The sequence below is a fragment of the Pomacea canaliculata genome, linkage group LG7 (genome assembly GCF_003073045.1).
Source record: "Pomacea canaliculata isolate SZHN2017 linkage group LG7, ASM307304v1, whole genome shotgun sequence".
NCBI lineage: Eukaryota > Metazoa > Mollusca > Gastropoda > Architaenioglossa > Ampullariidae > Pomacea > Pomacea canaliculata.
Window position 1 is genome coordinate 24,753,150 of NC_037596.1, and position 18,187 is coordinate 24,771,336.

At 40.4% G+C, this 18,187-nt stretch overlaps 1 non-coding gene and 2 pseudogenes across 1 annotated transcript; all 3 read right to left on the reverse strand.

Annotated features, from left to right (window-relative positions):
- Window positions 1-2,403: 2,403 nt before the first annotated feature.
- LOC112569706 lies at window positions 2,404-2,522 on the reverse strand. The gene has a single exon (XR_003100517.1). It is a non-coding gene; the product is annotated as a 5S ribosomal RNA (ribosomal RNA).
- Window positions 2,523-6,835: 4,313 nt separating this feature from the next.
- LOC112569709 lies at window positions 6,836-6,955 on the reverse strand (annotated as a pseudogene).
- A 3,446-nt stretch (window positions 6,956-10,401) lies between these two features.
- Window positions 10,402-10,518, reverse strand: LOC112569708 (annotated as a pseudogene).
- Window positions 10,519-18,187: the final 7,669 nt, after the last annotated feature.

The window sequence follows — 18,187 nt, forward strand, 5'->3', positions numbered from 1 at the left end:
AGTTTCTAGCATATCATGTTGGTGCAGCACCGCTCAGAAAACATGATTATCACTTTTTTCCAAGATACTCGATACTGGCCCACCATATGACACCTCACTGTATACTGCTAAGGCTGCCTTCTGACAAATAACAAAAAGGACTATGAAATCAAATGAAAGAAGAAAAGCTAAACGTTTGCCTCAGCACCGGTGTTCCCAGGGCGGTCACCATCCCAAGTACTAACCTGACCGACGTTGTTTAACTCGGTGATCGGACGAGAACCGGTGAGTTCAACGGTATGCCGTAGGCGAACGAGAGTAGGTTAAAGTTTATAAAAGAACCGTTACACCATGACATAAATGACAGACAACATTTTTTAATGTCAATGGTCATACCATTGACATGGGGTTTTTAAATTATATACATAGTATACTGTCATGCAACATATTTACAACAATCACATATACATCTCCATGGTTCTTTTATCATTAAAGATAATTTACAGCCAGAAAATATTTATCGATTATAAACAATAGGTGGAACAGAAGTGCCCTAGCTAGACTTAGAACAAGACCTTAGGTCTTTAATTGCGAATAAAAAAGATGGTTTGAAGCCCCTTTGGAATTACATCTAGGTTGCCCAGCTTGTGAAAAACAACTACCATAGAAAATGAAGAGCACTTCATGTTTAGGTGTCCATATTATGAGATCCTTCGGATGAATAACCAACTCTTCAAATCACATACTGTTCAAACAATAGAGGTATACCTATCCCTTTCTAACAAAAAGTTACTGAAATGTTTAGCAAAATTTGTAGCTGAAGCTAATAAGATGCGACTAAAAGAACTCCTTAATAAAGAAATAATAAGTAGAGCAGAGATTAGTTAATTAGTAGGTTTGCTGCAATAGAGTTAGAACATGTAAGATTAGTAGTGTGTGTGAGGGTAAGCATGTGTAAAGTCTCACTCTCTGATGGCCAAAGAACTAATATATGGAGATATGGAACCGTACACCACTGAATAGAGAAGGTTCTACGCGTACCTACAGAACTTCACGTGCACCAACTCCATGAGACAAACCCAGAACCAAGATATACTGAACGTCACACGCACAAATTCACGATCAACAACCAAGAACGGATTCTTTCAGACAGAGTAAAAGCAGAATAAAACAAAATAAATAAAATCAAACGATACACCAAAGTCTCACCTGCCAAACCTAGAGTGCAAAATAAATTATGTCTGACACACACAAACACCCACAAATAAACCATGTAGTAGCAGGTAGTGTATTTTATTTTCTCTAATTATTCTGGTGTGCTTTTCGCTCCGTAAAAGTCCATGTGCTCGTTTTCGATACGGGTCAAATCTGGAAAAACTTCTGAAATATTTCAAAATTGTCCAATATTTTATCTACCTTTATTGCTTTAAATATACCAAGAAATAGATAGTAAGGTAAAAAAAAATTACTTAAAGTAAACAAAGATCCCTTTTCTTTGCCGCCCACACGAGCTATGGCCTCTGTAGGACTGGATCACTGAGCATGGGAGGTAACCGTAATACGCTCATGGCGCGGATTGCAGTTATCGAAACTTTTCTCTCTTTTTTTACCTTCTATTGAGAAATTTAAAGCACAATTGCCGCCGAACGTTCTAAATAAAATACTAGAACTCATTTAGCACTGCAAATTGCTTACAAATAAAGAGCTTTTACTAACAGAGCAATAGCAGTGAAAGAAAAAAAATATATATATAGATAAGACTTAGATCACCACTTAATAGCCCTCAAATAGTTTGAGAGGGGAAGTGAACACAGCCGACTTTATCGTAAAGCATGTATTAAGCAAGTTTCCCTAGTTTGAGGTCATGCGCCTCAATAGCACCGCGGCTATCACCCCACGAGGGTGACTCGAGTCGAAATTTAAGCATAAAGGGGACTGCGCTCGCGCTATCCCCTGCAACACAAGTCAATGTCAATCTAGTAAGCCCCAACTTGTCATCCTGCACACTGGTCCAGAGTCTACTTTCATCCAATGTTGACACCTGTGCGAGAGGTGGCTCGAGACTCATGACCCCTACTTGTGCCATCAAGCTGACCTATTCATAATTAATGTATGACGAAACTACCTTTATCCACACTGGCAATCTTCCTGCTTCCTACTTGCACCACCCGAAGCAATCAATATAAACACGCGTGCAGTCGTCTGCCCAACTTGGATGACGATTTCAACACAATGCCATAAATGAAACACCGCACACCCCAAAAAAGCCTAAATATTAGAATAACTACATATTAAAAAGGGAGGAAAAGAATAAGACAATGGTTCCCTACAGTGTATGATGACTACTTAGAAATAAAGATGTACAAGTTCAAAACACTATACAGAAAGCTATGAAATCAAGGAAAAAAAGAAAAGTAAAATATTTGCCTACAGCACCCGGTGTTCCCAGGCGGTCACCCATCCAAGTACTGACCGGACCCGACGCTGCTTAACTTCGGGGATCGGACGAGAACCGGTGTGTTCAACGTGGTGTGGCCGTAGGTAATTGCCCTCTGCTTAGAAAACTTAATCAAAAAGCCGTACACTCACTAAATACCAACAGAACGAAGGTTCCGCGTGCCTACAGAACAGTATGGCTAGAAATAACTAAATAACGAAAATATTTTTATTGTGTTTATATATTTAATAACCTATGTTTTGTTCAGATGGAGCGACGTATTTTGAAAAACTCCAGATGCATGTTGCTGTCCCTAGTGTTCTCCTGACCGCCATCGATCGCCGTTGGCATAGTTGCCACCATTCTTGTAAAAAAGAAGGAAAAACAAAGAGGTACGTTTAACTCTGACCTTGTGCTGAGGCAGAATTTCTGGTAGAGTACAGTTTAAAAAAAAGGGAAAGAAAGGAGGGTTAAAAATGGTCGCCCCTTAATCTTTTTTATGTCTTTTGGGTGGTCGAGATGCTAGTAGCCGCACTTTCTCGGAGCCAGCATTTTTGTGGAGGCAGTGCCGATCTCCCCTCCCTCTCGCTGCGTTACCGACCTCATCTCCTTTAAAGACTTGGCTATTTCTACAGGTGGGTCGATGGGGGTAACATTATCTACTCCGTTAGGGTCTCGAAGCGGCCCACATTTGGGTACGGTCTCTAACCACTCGGAATCCGCTTACCAGCATTAGATAATATTTTGATAACAATTCTTTTATTAGATAATGTTAGATAATATTTTGGCTGTACTAGTGTAAGTTTTTTAAATTTGTCATTAAAATGCTAATGCACTCGTCTCTAAGTTATTATTTTTTCTTTTAGTTAGTTTTTAATTATTGCACATGTCTGAAGTAAAGTGATAGATATACAGATATGTAGTTTTTTTTTTTTTCCATTCATGCAATCGAATGTTTTTACATTTGTGGATGCTCAGGCTGTTGAAGATGCTTCGTTGGTAGCAATAAAATAAAAATATAATAAAGAATTTAAGGTTTAGGTACCCTAGAAAACATTTAGACTTCTACCAAACTGTTGAACAAATAAAGCAACAAAGCAACAATAGGACTGAGATATGCCGAATGAAAAAACAATGCGAAAAGAGCGTCTTTTACAGAAGTAATAAAAGGAAAAAAGAACTGGCACGCAAAGAGATTATGAGCTGAAATAGGATACGGGCCAGACACAGAAAATAATATGATAATATGGAGGTGGATAGACATCTGTTGCTACACACTTTAGGCGAAGGTCTCTTGTTCCATCAGTAATGAACGACACTGGACCGTCTATCCCTGTGTGTTGATCCTCTGGGCCAACTGTTACAGAAATGGCTTTGAAAATTATACGAATTAAATTGAGAGCATGTTTAAATATTAAATAAAAAGTTATTGTTAACTGTCAGCTATCTTAATGAGATATTAAAATTAAAATATTTATGTGGAGGTTATTATTGCGTTTGTTCGTGCAAATTTGTGTTTGTGGAAAATTAATAAAATAAATGTAAGATCAATTAGAGGGGTAGCCTTGGATACAAGGAACACAACTTTTACGCAAACATTGCCCACATGCAAGTTATTTTACAGTTATAACTACAAGTAAAACTCAAACTAAAAATTTCTCTCAAGAAGTAATCTAGTTTTAATACAGTAGAGAAAAAGAAGAAAATTAAAATAAGTATTAAAATAAGTAACTGTAACAGCCTACTGCTTCAAAAAAGTAATCGTTGGAGTAACCTTTGCAGTTCTGTATGGGTTTATTTATGTGCAAGAAGAATAGAAAAATTGATGAAACGCGAAAGCAAGTTAAACTATAAAAACAATGAAAAAAGAACTAAATTAATCTGAGCTCAAATGTGTATAACATTAAACTATACATTTAGGATATACTGCATATCAGTTTATAAATTTTCGAGAAATATGTGTCTGTTAAAAGAAACGTTCTACGAGTAAAAGCATAGCACCCTACACAAAATAGTAAAGAAAAAAAAAAATAAAGAAACAATGAACCTTTTACTCAAAGAGGGACCATGAGCAAATAGAAAAGATACAACGCATTCAAACAATAGTGAGAAATTACCACTCACAGGCTACTTGAAGTGTATAGTTTGTTTTAACCGTAAGTCCTTCCAACGACCAGAGACAAGTGAAGACTGTACCGTTATCAGATCGGCTGATGTTCATCAGCTTCAGTGTGCTGTTGTTAGAATGTCCCGGCCACGACAAGGAGAAATAAGTCTGCAACGAGTCACCGACTCGAATCCTGCATTCACAATATAGTGTCGCTCTCTCAGGCACAAACGTGTGAAGACAATGGACACTAACAGTTCCAGGTGGATCTGTAACACGGAATGTGTGTTTTTTATAGAAAGAATTATTAGCTGATGAGCCACGGCTATATTTTTCTAATAAAGTTCTGCTCCTTTTGTCCAGTCCGTCTTTCAGTTCTGTCCTGTGTTGGTCAGCAATCAGTATACGGTATTTCCAATCATGAGATCATCGTCAAAGATATAATGTTATAATTATCACGAAAAGCAATAATTCTGAAAATATGAGTAAAATACCTATTAATGCCGATATGCCTGGTGAAATAAAGCGAGAAAAATGTAGATTACTTTTCTCATGTTCTCAGCGCCTGATGGAAGAGTTATTCAAGTTGAGTAAGAAATCAGTAACAGACCTTTTGTGTGAACTGTCTAGTTTTATTTTCCCTTTCCTTGTATCGTTTGGCGTTCACAGTGGGTGGGTTCATTATTTTCCTTTCTTCTTATACTAAGCCGGGACCACAATAGAAACCGTACGTGTTAAAAACGTGTTAGCGATTAAGTTTCACATCAAGTGTACAGACAACGATGTGTTATTCCAATTTCAGACGACTTTCGTTTTTTTTAGAATATCTGCAACTTTTTTTTATTATTAATCGTGTTTTTAGATGACCTCTTGTTTTAGCTTAGTTGCAGATTAAATTAGAAAACAGAGTATTTGTCGGTTTCGATATTTAGTTCGCTGCGATCAGCTAAAAACTGTCGAAAAGTAGCAATAGATTAATTCTTTCTAATCAAGTATTGATACAATGTTTTTAATCACTCACACACACACTCTGAATGACAGTATTTCATTATGACCAGCAGGCAAGTTATGCAAAGAAAACGACAGAAGTTTGTAGAAGCGAAATATAATTAATACCCTGTTACAGAAAACAAAGAGGAAGTTTAACGGGCGAAACATCACATCGTGAATTGCGACGAAAAATCGTTTCATTAGTGACTAACCGCAATGAAAGCACACACACACAACACTGGATGTTTTCTTTTGACACAATGTTCAGAAGAAGCTTATACTCGAACCGAGAATAGCGCATTAATTTTTGCATTCTAACCTGTACACAGTCGGAAAGAAGGTGTAGGACCAGTATAAGACGACCGTCAACTAAACAAAAGGTCAAGTAACCAAAGAAAGTCCTTTTTAAAAAAATCAAAATAATTGCAGAGTGCACAATTGAACACCATAAATAGACACTCACACCACACTCCCAAACACACATAACACAAATAGATCATAATACCTATCTACTACACAGACACGCGCGCGCATATGCATCCATCTCTGTGCATCTCCATAGAAAGCTAAGCAGGGGAGGTAAAAGCGTTTTGGATCAGAAAATGTATTAGACGAGTAGTAGAACTTTGATAAGATGCCGATATCGCAGAGCGCAGTATGTTGGTACATATGGTGCGGCGAGAGGTTTGCATTTTTACAAGATGATCTTTTGTTTCTGGTATGCTGGTCGTCTTATTACTGCTATGGTCGTCACCTGATGTTTCTCGAGATTTTTTTTCTACGGTCGTCAAAACTGCCATTTGTAATGCGTGTAAGCAATCTTTTGTGTGCTGAGACTAAAAATACCAAACAAACGATGAAATGTTTTTCGTGTCATGTACTTGCTCTCGTTTTGTTAACAATAATTTGTTTAAACAATGTGACCTCTTTGAATATTCTAAAACTACCCAGTGCCTACTTAATTGTAACTGAAATCTGTGTTACTATTTGCGGGAATCATAACGAAAGACAGAAAAAAAGTGTTAAGTAATAAATGTGAATGACTGGAGCAAAGACTAAGACAATAACTATAGTTAAATTATTATTTATGTGCGTGTAATTTATTTTTGTGTCCCTTTGTTGCTTTCTGTAAGGGCTAAAAGTTTTCTAGCATATCAGTGTTGGAGTGCAGGCACCGTTCAGAAAAACATGATTATCACTTTTTTCCAAGATACTCGATACTGGCCCACCATATGACACTCTCACTGCGTACTGCTAAGGCTGCCTCTGAAAAATATACAAAGAGACTATGAAATCATTGAAAGAAAGAAAAGCTAAACGTTTGCCTACAGCACCCAGGGTTCCCAGGCGGTCACCCATCCAAGTACTAACCAGGGCCCGACGTTGGTTAATTTCGGTGATCGGACGAGAACCGGTGAGTTCAACGTGGTATTCTGGTGTGCTTTTCGCTCCGTAAAAGTCCATGTGCTTTTCCTCGATACGGGTCAAATCTGGACAAACTTCTGAAATATTTCAAAATTGTCCAATATTTTATCGACCTCTATTGCTTCAAATAGACCAAGAAATAGATAGTAAGGTAAAAAACATTACTTAAAGTAAACAAAGATCCCTTTTCTTTGCCGCCCACACGAGCTATGGCCTCGTCGGTAGGACTGGATCACTGAGTATGGGAGGTAACCGTAATATGCTCATGGAGAGGATTGCAGTTATCGAAACTTTTTTTTTTTTTTTTTTTTTTTTTTTACCTTTTATTGAGAAATTTAAAGCACAATTGCCGCCGAACGTTCTAAATAAAATAATAGAATTCATTTAGTACTGCAAGTTGCTTACAAATAAAGAGCGTTTTACTAACAGAGCAATAGCAGTGAAAGAAAAATATATATATGTACAGATAAGACTTAGATCACCACTGAATAGCCCTCAAATAGTTTGAGAGGGGAAGTGAACGCAGCCAAGTATGACTTATCCCTTTTTAGTATCTGCATATCTTTGGTCGTTTCCCCCAAAGCACCGCGGCTATCACCCCACGTGGGTGACTCGAGTCGAAATTTAAGCGTAAAGGGGACTGCGCTCGCGCTATCCCCTGCAAAATAAGTCAATGTCAATCTAGTAAGCACCAGCTAGTCATCCTGCACACTGGTCCACACCCAGAGTCTACTTTCATCCAATGTTGACACCTATGCGAGAGGTGGCTCCAGACTCATGACCCCTACTTGTGCCATCAAGCTGACCTATTCATAATTAATGTATGACGAAACTACCTTTATCCTCATTGGCAATCTTCCTGCTTCCTACTTGCACCACCCGAAGCAGTCAATCTGAATAGGCCTGACGAGAGGGGGGGACAGGGGGGTCTGGTGTACCCGGGCCTGCAGTGACTATCGCAAATAACACATTACAAAGCTACCGTCACTTTTTCCACAACTCCTGGAAAATAATGAGACTCTTTTTGCACCGTGTGCATCTCCTTCACAGAATAAGTTTTATTCTTTAATTTAACATCGTTTGGTTTCTCTCGTCCAGAGTAAAGACCAATAACAAAGGGTCGATAACGAATGAGCTGAAACTTGGCTAACTATAGGCCAAAACTAAGTTCCTGCAGCAACAACTGCAGAAGCAAGAGGATGCACCTTTGTTGTTGTTGCTCGGAATAAACCCTGATATTGTACATATGAACAAAATAAAAGTCAATAGAAAGCACAAGTGGAGAACATGACTTGTAAAATAACAACTGCAGCAGCAGGAGGCAGCACCATTGTGGACGCTGATGCTAGGAATAAACCATAATTGATAAGATAAGAGATAAGAGAATACTTTATTGATCCCTAGAGGGCAATTCAGTTGCAGCTCGATTATATATAGTAAACCCACAGGCAGTCGTGTTGCAGTCAATCATACCAGCTCGATTAAAGTCATACATGATCGCATGCACATCACATTCATAATCCATTCAAAAGTCTGACAGCTGAAGCAACAAAAGGCAGCCGCAGTCGGTTTGTCCTGCATGCAGGCACACTATATCGGCGACCTGATGGGAGCTGGACAAGTTCACTCGACAGAGCATGCCTGTCATCACGAAGGATGGCAGACACCTTCAGAAGAGTCCTCCTATTATACAGATCCTGAAGATAACTCTGGGTGGATCCAACGACTTTGGAGCAGGTGGATACCACACGATGTAGGCTGCTCTTGTCCTTCACCGATAAACTATTATAGAAACAGATGAACGAGGACAGCACGCTCTCTATATGTGATCTGTAAAAAAGCTGAAGAAATTGGGGGGAGACAGAGAAAGACCTCAGCTTCCGTAGGAGGAAGAGGCGTTGTTGAGCCTTCTTCACGACAGCTTGAGTGTTGACATCCCAGCAAAGTCGCCTATCGAAGATGGTGCCCAGGTATTTAAAAGCAGAAACAATTTCCACCTCCTTGTCATGGATGACACAGACAGGACATGGTGGAGAATTTCGACTGAAATCAAAGACAATCTCTTTCGTCTTATTCACATTAAGTTCTAGAAAGTTGACATCGCACCATGAACGTAGATCCCCTGGACCGATGGCAGACGATTTTTTTCACTTAACTGCTAGAACGAGGCTCGGGACCTCAGAACTTCCGGTTAAGCCTACCATGGTTTAGCGAATGATTTCAATGGCTATGTCAGCAAAGTCTGCAAGAGTAACATCAATAAAGAAACGCACAAAAGGCGGTTGATACTGCTGCTGGTAGAATGTAACTGCAAGTATCAAATCGTTCGGTGTCAATTTTTTTCCGCTTCCGCCAGCAGGAATATCGACAGATCAAGACAAGTGGCGAGCGGCTCTCATTCATGCTACAGGCCGCTAGATCAGACACAAGTTTCACTCCATTGACAGCCAAGATTTGTTCAAGGCACTTGGAAGAAGAATGCATTTAAAAAAGGCACTGATCTTATTTACCTCTTACTTTTCTTTATCCTGTTCATGTTATAGTTCGCGACTACAAGGCGACAATTTTCACATAGCCAAAGATATGCCCATTAAAAAAAATAAATTTAGTTATTAATAATCGCGTCATTCATTAAATTCCTTGAGAAGTGTATTGATTAAATATTCTTCATATTGTTTTTAAAAGCTCGCTGTAGATGAATAGGCCTAGAACAACGAAATACCCGATTTTATATAAAAGCGAGAGACCGAGGTAAAGCATATATATGCGAACACTTCATGATTCTAGATCTAGAAGTTTTAATGCGATTCATACATTAATTATTATTTCATACGAAAGATTTCCGACTAGTGAAGCAAATACTTTTGTGTTCTAAATAGATACGAGTTTGGTTAAACGTGCAAACAAGCAATACAGTTACGGTAATTATATTGTTGATATCAAACGTCTCATTAAATTCCATTTTCGCGCTGCTATTCCGGAAGTACGACCGGCCAGAGGCTCGTCGAGACTGACCGCGGATCACTTCGCAAGAGGCCGACAGTGAGTCTCGGCATACAGACATCAGTCCACCCATCTACGTCCATGATCGCACCAAACAATGAATTCCTCCAAAGCAACACCGTGGGTGTGCACCGGCCCGCTAAGGAGAGACAGCAGTGCAGTGTCATCAGAGAAATGTGAATGACTGGAGCAAAGACTAAGACAATAACTATAGTTAAATTAATATTTATGTGCGTGTAGTTTATTTTTGTGTCCCTTTGTTGCTTTGTGTAAGGGCTAAAAGTTTCTAGCATATCATGTTGGAGTGCAGCACCGCTCAGAAAAACATGATTATCACTTTTTTCCAAGATACTCGATACTGGCCCACCATATGACACTCGCACTGCGTACTGCTAAGGCTGCCTCTGAAAAATATACAAAGAGACTATGAAATCAATGAAAGAAAGAAAAGCTAAACGTTTGCCTACAGCACCCAGGGTTCCAGGCGGTCACCCATCCAAGTACTGACCGGGCCGACGTTGTTTCACTTCGTGATTCGGACGAGAACCGGTGTGTTCAACGTGGTATGGCCGTAGACGAACGAGAGTAGGTTAAACATGTTTATAAAAGAACCGTACACCACTGAATAGAGAAGGTTCTACGCGTACCTACAGAACTTCACGTGCACCAACTCCATGAGACAAACCCAGAACTAAGATATACTGAACGTCACACGCACAAATTCCACGATCAACAATCCAAGAACGGATTCTTTCAGACAGAAGTAAAAGCAGAATAAAACAAAATAAATAAAATCAAACGATACACCAAAGTCTCATCTGCCAAACCTAGAGTGCAAAATAAATTATGTCTGACACACACAAACACCCACAAATAAACCATGTAGTAGCAGGTAGTGTATTTTATTTTCTCTAATTATTCTGGTGTGCTTTTCGCTCCGTAAAAGTCCATGTGCTTTTCCTCGATACGGGTCAAATCTGGACAAACTTCTGAAATATTTCACAATTGTCCAATATTTTATCTACCTCTATTGCTTCAAATAGACCAAGAAATAGATAGTAAGGTAAAAAACATTACTTAAAATAAACAAAGATTCCTTTTCTTTGCCGCCCACACGAGCTATGGCCTCGTCTGTAGGACTGGATCACTGAGTATGGGAGGTAACCGTAATATGCTCATGGAGAGGATTGCAGTTATCGAAACTCTTTTTTTTTTTTTTTACCTTTTATTGAGAAATTTAAAGCACAATTGCCGCCGAACGTTCTAAATAAAATAACAGAATTCATTTAGTACTGCAAGTTGCTTACAAATAAAGAGCGTTTTACTAACAGAGCAATAGCAGTGAAAGAAAAATATATATATGTGCAGATAAGACTTAGATCACCACTGAATAGCCCTCAAATAGTTTGAGAGGGGAAGTGAACACAGCCAACTTCAACGTTAGAAGAAGCACTAGAGATTTCTAATATGTGTTTGTTAAATGATGGGCGACCCACTCATGTCTTTTGTCAGGGCAACACAGACTCCACATCAGCCATAGATATATCAATCTGTACTCCGGAGATGGCGAATATTTTGAAGTGGGAAGTTTATGAGGTAGATACCCTTGGGAGTGACCACTTCCCGATTTTGATTTCAATGCCAATTATCAAAATACATCAACCTAGCCTTCCTACCTTCAGAATTAATACCAAAAAAACTAATTGGAGTTTGTTCCAGTCACTTCAGTTAGTGAATGATATATGGCTCCCTGACGATGACATCAACGCGAAGACAGACAAATTGACAAACTGCATTGTCATAGCTGTCACATCAGCGACACCGGGTGGTGTTAGTAGGAACTATAAATATGCTGGTCTAGCCTGGTGGACTAAAGAATGTGAAACGGTCATTAATAACAGAAAACGTAAATTAAGGATATGGAAAAAACATAAAACCATAGAGAACAGAATAGCTTACAGGAAAGCCAAGTCATTAGCCAAGAAGATTATCTTCAAAGCCAAACAAGACGACTGGCACAGGTTTACAGAATCTCTAAATCTCAACTCCAACATTACCGACAGCTGGAAAAAGATTAAACGACTTAATCAGGGACCTCGAATTACCATGCCAACCCTGTTGAAAGATGGTTTGAAGTACGAAACTAACCAAGATAAAGCTGACATCTTAGTGGATCAATTCCAAGAAGCTAGTTCTGATTCTAATCTAGACCCCGACTTCAAAGTACATAGGATGCAGACTGAACGCGACTTTCAACCTCCCCTAAACCAAGATGACCCCTGTAACCTAACAGCGATTATTACTATGGTAGAACTTGAGCGGGCCCTAGCCAACAAAAGGCTTGGTTCGGCTCCAGGCCCGGATCTAATAACATATGAAATGCTTCAGAGGTGTCCTTCTAAAACTAAACTTCATATCCTAGAACTCTTTAATGAAATTCTAGATAAAAGTTCATTCCCAGCTTTATGGAAAACGGCCACGGTGGTCCCAATCCTTAAACCTGGTAAAGAGAAGACATCACCTGCTAGTTACAGGCCTATAGCACTTACCTCCCACTTAGGTAAGACTTTTGAAACAATTATTAAATCGAGACTTAACTACTTCTGTGAAAAGAATAGCATACTCCCCCCGGAACAGTGTGGTTTTAGGAATAAATATAGCACAATGGATCATATAACAGCGCTACAACAGGAATATACTCAACACCCATACTGAAAAAAGAGTGAACCTATGTGGAGTGTTCCTGGACATTGAGCGGGCCTATGACATGCTCTGGATGAAGGGCTGATCCAGAAACTCTACCACATGGCACTCCAAATAAAATTGTCCATTTAATCAGCTCCTTTCTATCCACAGGAATAATCTCGGTCAGAGTGGTCGGTCAGACATCCAAAGAGGTACTACTCTGATAACGGAGTGCCTCAGGGGAGTGTTTCTCAGTCCATTCTGTTTAACATTATGCTTGCTGACCTTCCCAAATGTGTCAAGTATGTAAGTGTCAAACAGTTGCTGATGACACCTCCCTCTGGGAAAAAGTGGAAATACGCAAAACCCGTAAACCCGAAAGTCTCTAAAATACCTAGGTATTGCTGAGATCCAGGAGGACCTCAATGAAGTAGCTAACTGGTTAAATACAAGGGCTTTAGTTATCTCTTCCTAAGACGCAGGCAATAATATTTAAAAAAGCCGAATCAAAAGACTGATTATCCCAAGCTCATGCTTCACCACACAATCATTGATTATAGCTCCCAGGTAAATTCTTAGGAGTTATATTCTCGGATAAGTCAAACTGGTCCCCTTATGTCGACCACATAACAAAATCTGCCAAAAATGGCATAAACCTCATGAGAGTAGTGAGCGGTAACAACTGGGGCACCCACCCAAAATCACTGCTTAACTTATATCAAGCTCATGTCATGTCCAAACTACTCTACGCAGCTCCCCTTCTAGTACATTTGAAATCTAGCCATCTAGCGAAACTCCAGTCAGTTCAGGCTAGGGCACTAAAAGTAGTGTTGGGTGTCCCCTCGTATACACCAAACTTACCAGTATTAGCAGAGACAGGGCAAAAACCAATAGAGTTGATTATCAAGGAGAGAGCTGCCACTACTACTACAAAAACGCAATGGTCTCCTTCCAGACCATCCAGTGCGGCGGGTCCACTCTCACCACACAGGACACAGAACAGGTCGTCCTAAGCCCTCAACCAACTCTACAGCATCATGTCCAGCAGTTAGAAAGAACCAAAGGAGCACAGATCGACATAACGGCTCCCTACCACGTAGCCTGAATTAGAAACTCCGTTCCCTGGTTTGTTTTCCACAACATCGATTATAGACAATCTGGTCTCTCTCATTTAACAAAGGAGGAACAACACCACATCTCATCACCTCTGAGATCGAGACTCAGACTGGGATACCATGCTACAGAGAGGTATGTACAAATATACACAGATAGGGCTAGCGCTCCACAGAACCTCTGAGACATTCGAGGTCTGGATCTAGGAGTCTATAGGAGTGGCCTGATTTCATTAGTCTTTCCCTCAAACTACCAAATCACACCTCCAGTTTTCACTGCTTGAAATGACTGCCATACAGACAGCCCTCGAGACTGTCCACCACACAATGGGAACCATCACCAACCATGGCATTTCTTAGTACTCTCAGACTCTCTTTCTTCGCTCCAGGCTATTCAAAGTTTATCGTCTGGAAGGACTAGACATTGTTTTTGGTATATTGTCCACATAAACAAAATCACTGCTGGCTATGGTGCATGTCAGGTTCCTTTGGGTTCCCTCCCATATGGGTTAAAAGGGAACGAGGAAGCTGACAAATTGGCTAAATTAGCTGTTAATGCCATCCATTACACGACGAACATTAATACCCTAAACATCTCTCTTTCACCTGAGGAGAGGAGATGGCTTTAAGCCAGCGCATACAATCAGCGTGTGATTGAGATGTACAAGCTTTTAGGTAAAAGTAATAGGAGGTTGCTAGCTGATTGCCCCAGTCAATACACTGATATAATTTTGGTGCCAATCGATTCAGTCAATCAAAAGATAGCCAGAATGAGGCTTGGCGGGGAGTATTCACGCCACTTGTATTATACAACTCTTACATGCACGTGTGGGGTTAGGCCTCAGCACTTCGCCCATGTGCTCTTAGAGTGTCATGAACTTAAAGATGGATAGAGCTGTCCTAAGTCAGGTTTTACATAATAACACGGCTATCATTAACCTTCGTCTCCTGTTCTTAACCCACCTAAAGATATTATGGCACACCGTACTGTCATTGGTGGTGTCAATGGGTGGCTCACCACCCGTGTGGTAAATTTCTTTAAACAGGTTTAAATAGATTAGGCTAAGCGTAATGAGGGTCACTTTGAGTGAGTGTTCGTAACATGTTTGTACAGGGAATAGGCTACCTACCTGGTTTTTTTTTTTTTTTTTTTTTGGAACTGGGGCTCAGCCCATTGTTTGTACAGAGTGATTGGATGATTCGTTTGTGTACTAGATAGTCTAAGTACCGTAGACATATGGCATACAACTCTGTGACGCCTGCACCACCTCTGCGACCCTGGCAGACCTCTGGACCATCCTATGCCAAATTAACTTGGTCATATAACGCTGAGCTGCTGGCTACGTGGTCGGCATTCTCTCCCTTCCTTATGCTGTTTTTTTTTTTTTTTTTTTTTTTTTTTCACCCTCCATTTCCTCACCCTCTTTCCATCTCTACCTACCTCCTTTCCTCTCCACACAGTCGAAATCGCCCTCGGGTGGAAGCACTTTCCCATCTAAACAACCTACCTACTTCAACGTAAGTCATAGCGTACACTAGAACGCATCATGGGGGTCATGCGCCTCCATTGCACCGCGGCTATCACCCCACATGGGTGACACGAGTCGAAATTTAAGCGTAAAGGGGAATGCGCTCGCGCTATCCCCTGCAAAATAAGTCAATGTCGATCAAGTAAGCACCAACTTGTGATCCTTCACACTGGTCCGAACCCAGAGTCTACTTTCATCCAGTGTAGACACCTGTGCGAGAGGTGGCTCCAGACTCATGACCCCTACTTGTGCCATCAAGCTGACCTATTCATAATTAATGTATGACGAAACTACCTTTATCCTCATTGGCAATCTTCCTGCTTCCTACTTGCACCACCCGAAGCAGTCAATCTGAACAGGCCTGACGAGAGGGGGGGACAGGGGGGTCTGGTGTACCCGGGCCTGCGGCGACTATCGCAAATAACACATTACAAAGCTACCGTCACTTTTTCCACAACTCCTGGCAAATAATGAGACTCTTTTTGCACCGTGTGCATCTCCTTCACAGAATAAGTTTTATTCTTTAATTTAACATCGTTTGGTTTCTCTCGTCCAGAGTAAAGACCAATAACAAAGGGTCGATAACAAATGAGCTGAAACTTGGCTAACTATAGGCCAAAACTAAGTTCCTGCAGCAACAACTGCAGAAGCAAGAGGATGCACCTTTGTTGTTGTTGCTCGGAATAAACCCTAATATTGTACATATGAACAAAATAAAAGTCAATAGAAAGCACAAGTGGAGAACATGACTTGTAAAATAACAAACTGCAGCAGCAGGAGGGGCAGCACCATTGTGGACGCTGATGCTAGGAATAAACCATAATTGATAAGATAAGAGATAAGAGAATACTTTTATTGATCCCTAGAGGGCAATTCAGTTGCAGCTCGATTATATATAGTAAACCGACGAGGCATCGTGTTGCAGTCAATCATAACCCAGCTCGATTAAAAGTCATACATGATCGCATGCACATCACATTCATAATCCATTCAAAAGTCTGATGGCTGAAGCAACAAAGACAGCCGCAGTCCGGTTTGTCCTGCATGCAGGCACACTATATCGGCACCTGATGGAGCTGGACAAGTTCACTCGACAGAGCATCTAGGCATCACGAAGGAGGCAGACACCTTCAGAAGAGTCTCCTATTATACAGATCCTGAAGATAACTCTGGGTGGATCCAACGACTTTGGAGCAGGTGGGATACCACACGATGTTTAGGCTGAACCTGTCCTTCACGATAAACTATTATAGAAACAGATAACGAGAAGGACAGTACGCTCTCTATATGTGATCTGTGAAAAAAAGCTGAAGAAATTGGGGGGGAGACAGAGAAAGACCTCAGCTTCCGTAGGAGGAAAGGCGTTGTTGAGCCTTCTTCACTACAGATTGAGTGTTGACATCCCCAGCAAAGTTCGCTATCGAAAGATGGTGCCCAGGTATTTAAAAGCAGAACAATTTCACTCCTTGTCATGGATGACACAGACAGGACATGGTGGAGAATTTCGACTGAAATCAAAGACAATCTCTTTCGTCTTATTCACATTAAGTTCTAGAAAGTTGACATCGCCCATGAACGTAGATCCCTGGACCGATGGCAGACGATTTTTTTTCACTTAGCCTGCTAGAACGAGCTCGGGACCTCAGAACTTCCGGTTAAGCCTACCATGGTTTAGCGATGACTTCAATGGCTATGTCAGCAAAGTCTGCAAGAGTAACATCAATAAAGAAACGCACAAAAGGCGGTTGATACTGCTGCTGGTAGAATGTAACTGCAAGTATCAAATCGTTCGGTGTCAGTTTTTTTCCGCTTCCGCGAGCAGAAATATCGACAGATCAAGACAAGTGGCGAGCGGCTCTCATTCATGCTACAGGCCGCTAGATCAGACACAAGTTTCAATCTGTTGAGAGCCAAGATTTGTTCAAGGCACTTGGAAGAAGAATGCATTTAAAAAAGGCACTGATCTTATTTACCTCTTACTTTTCTTTATCCGTTCATGTTATAGTTCGCGACTACAAGCGACAATTTTCACATAGCCAAAGATATGCCATTAAAAAAAATAAATTTAGTTATTAATAATCGCTCATTCATTAAATTCCTTGAGAAGTGTATTGATTAAATATTCTTCATATTGTTTTTAAAAGCTCGCTGTAGATGAATAGGCCTAGAACAACGAAATAACCGATTTTATATAAAAAGCGAGAGACCGAGGTAAAGCATATATATGCGAACACTTCATGATTCTAGATCTAGAAGTTTAATGCGATTCATACATTAATTATTATTTCAATACGAAAGATTTCCGACTAGTGAAGCAAATACTTTTGTGTTCTAAATAGATACGAGTTTGTTAAACGTGCAAACAAGCAATACAGTTACGGTAATTATATTGTTGATATCAAACGTCTCATTAAATTCCATTTCGCGCTGCTATTCCGGAAGTACGACCGGCCAGAGACTCGTCGAGACTGACCGCGGATCACTTCGCAAGAGGCCGACAGTGAGTCTCGGCGTACAGACATCAGTCCACCCATCTACGTCCATGATCGCACCAACAATGAATTCCTCCAAAGCAACACCCGTGGGTGCAACCGGCCCGCTAAGGAGAGACAGCAGTGCAGTGTCATCAGAGAAATGTGAATGACTGGAGCAAAGACTAAGACAATAACTATAGTTAAATTAATATTTATGTGCGTGTAGTTTATTTTTGTGTCCCTTTGTTGCTTTGTGTAAGGGCTAAAAGTTTCTAGCATATCATGTTGGAGTGCAGCACCGCTCAGAAAAACATGATTATCACTTTTTTCCAAGATACTCGATACTGGCCCACCATATGACACTCGCACTGCGTACTGCTAAGGCTGCCTCTGAAAAATATACAAAGAGACTATGAAATCAATGAAAGAAAGAAAAGCTAAACGTT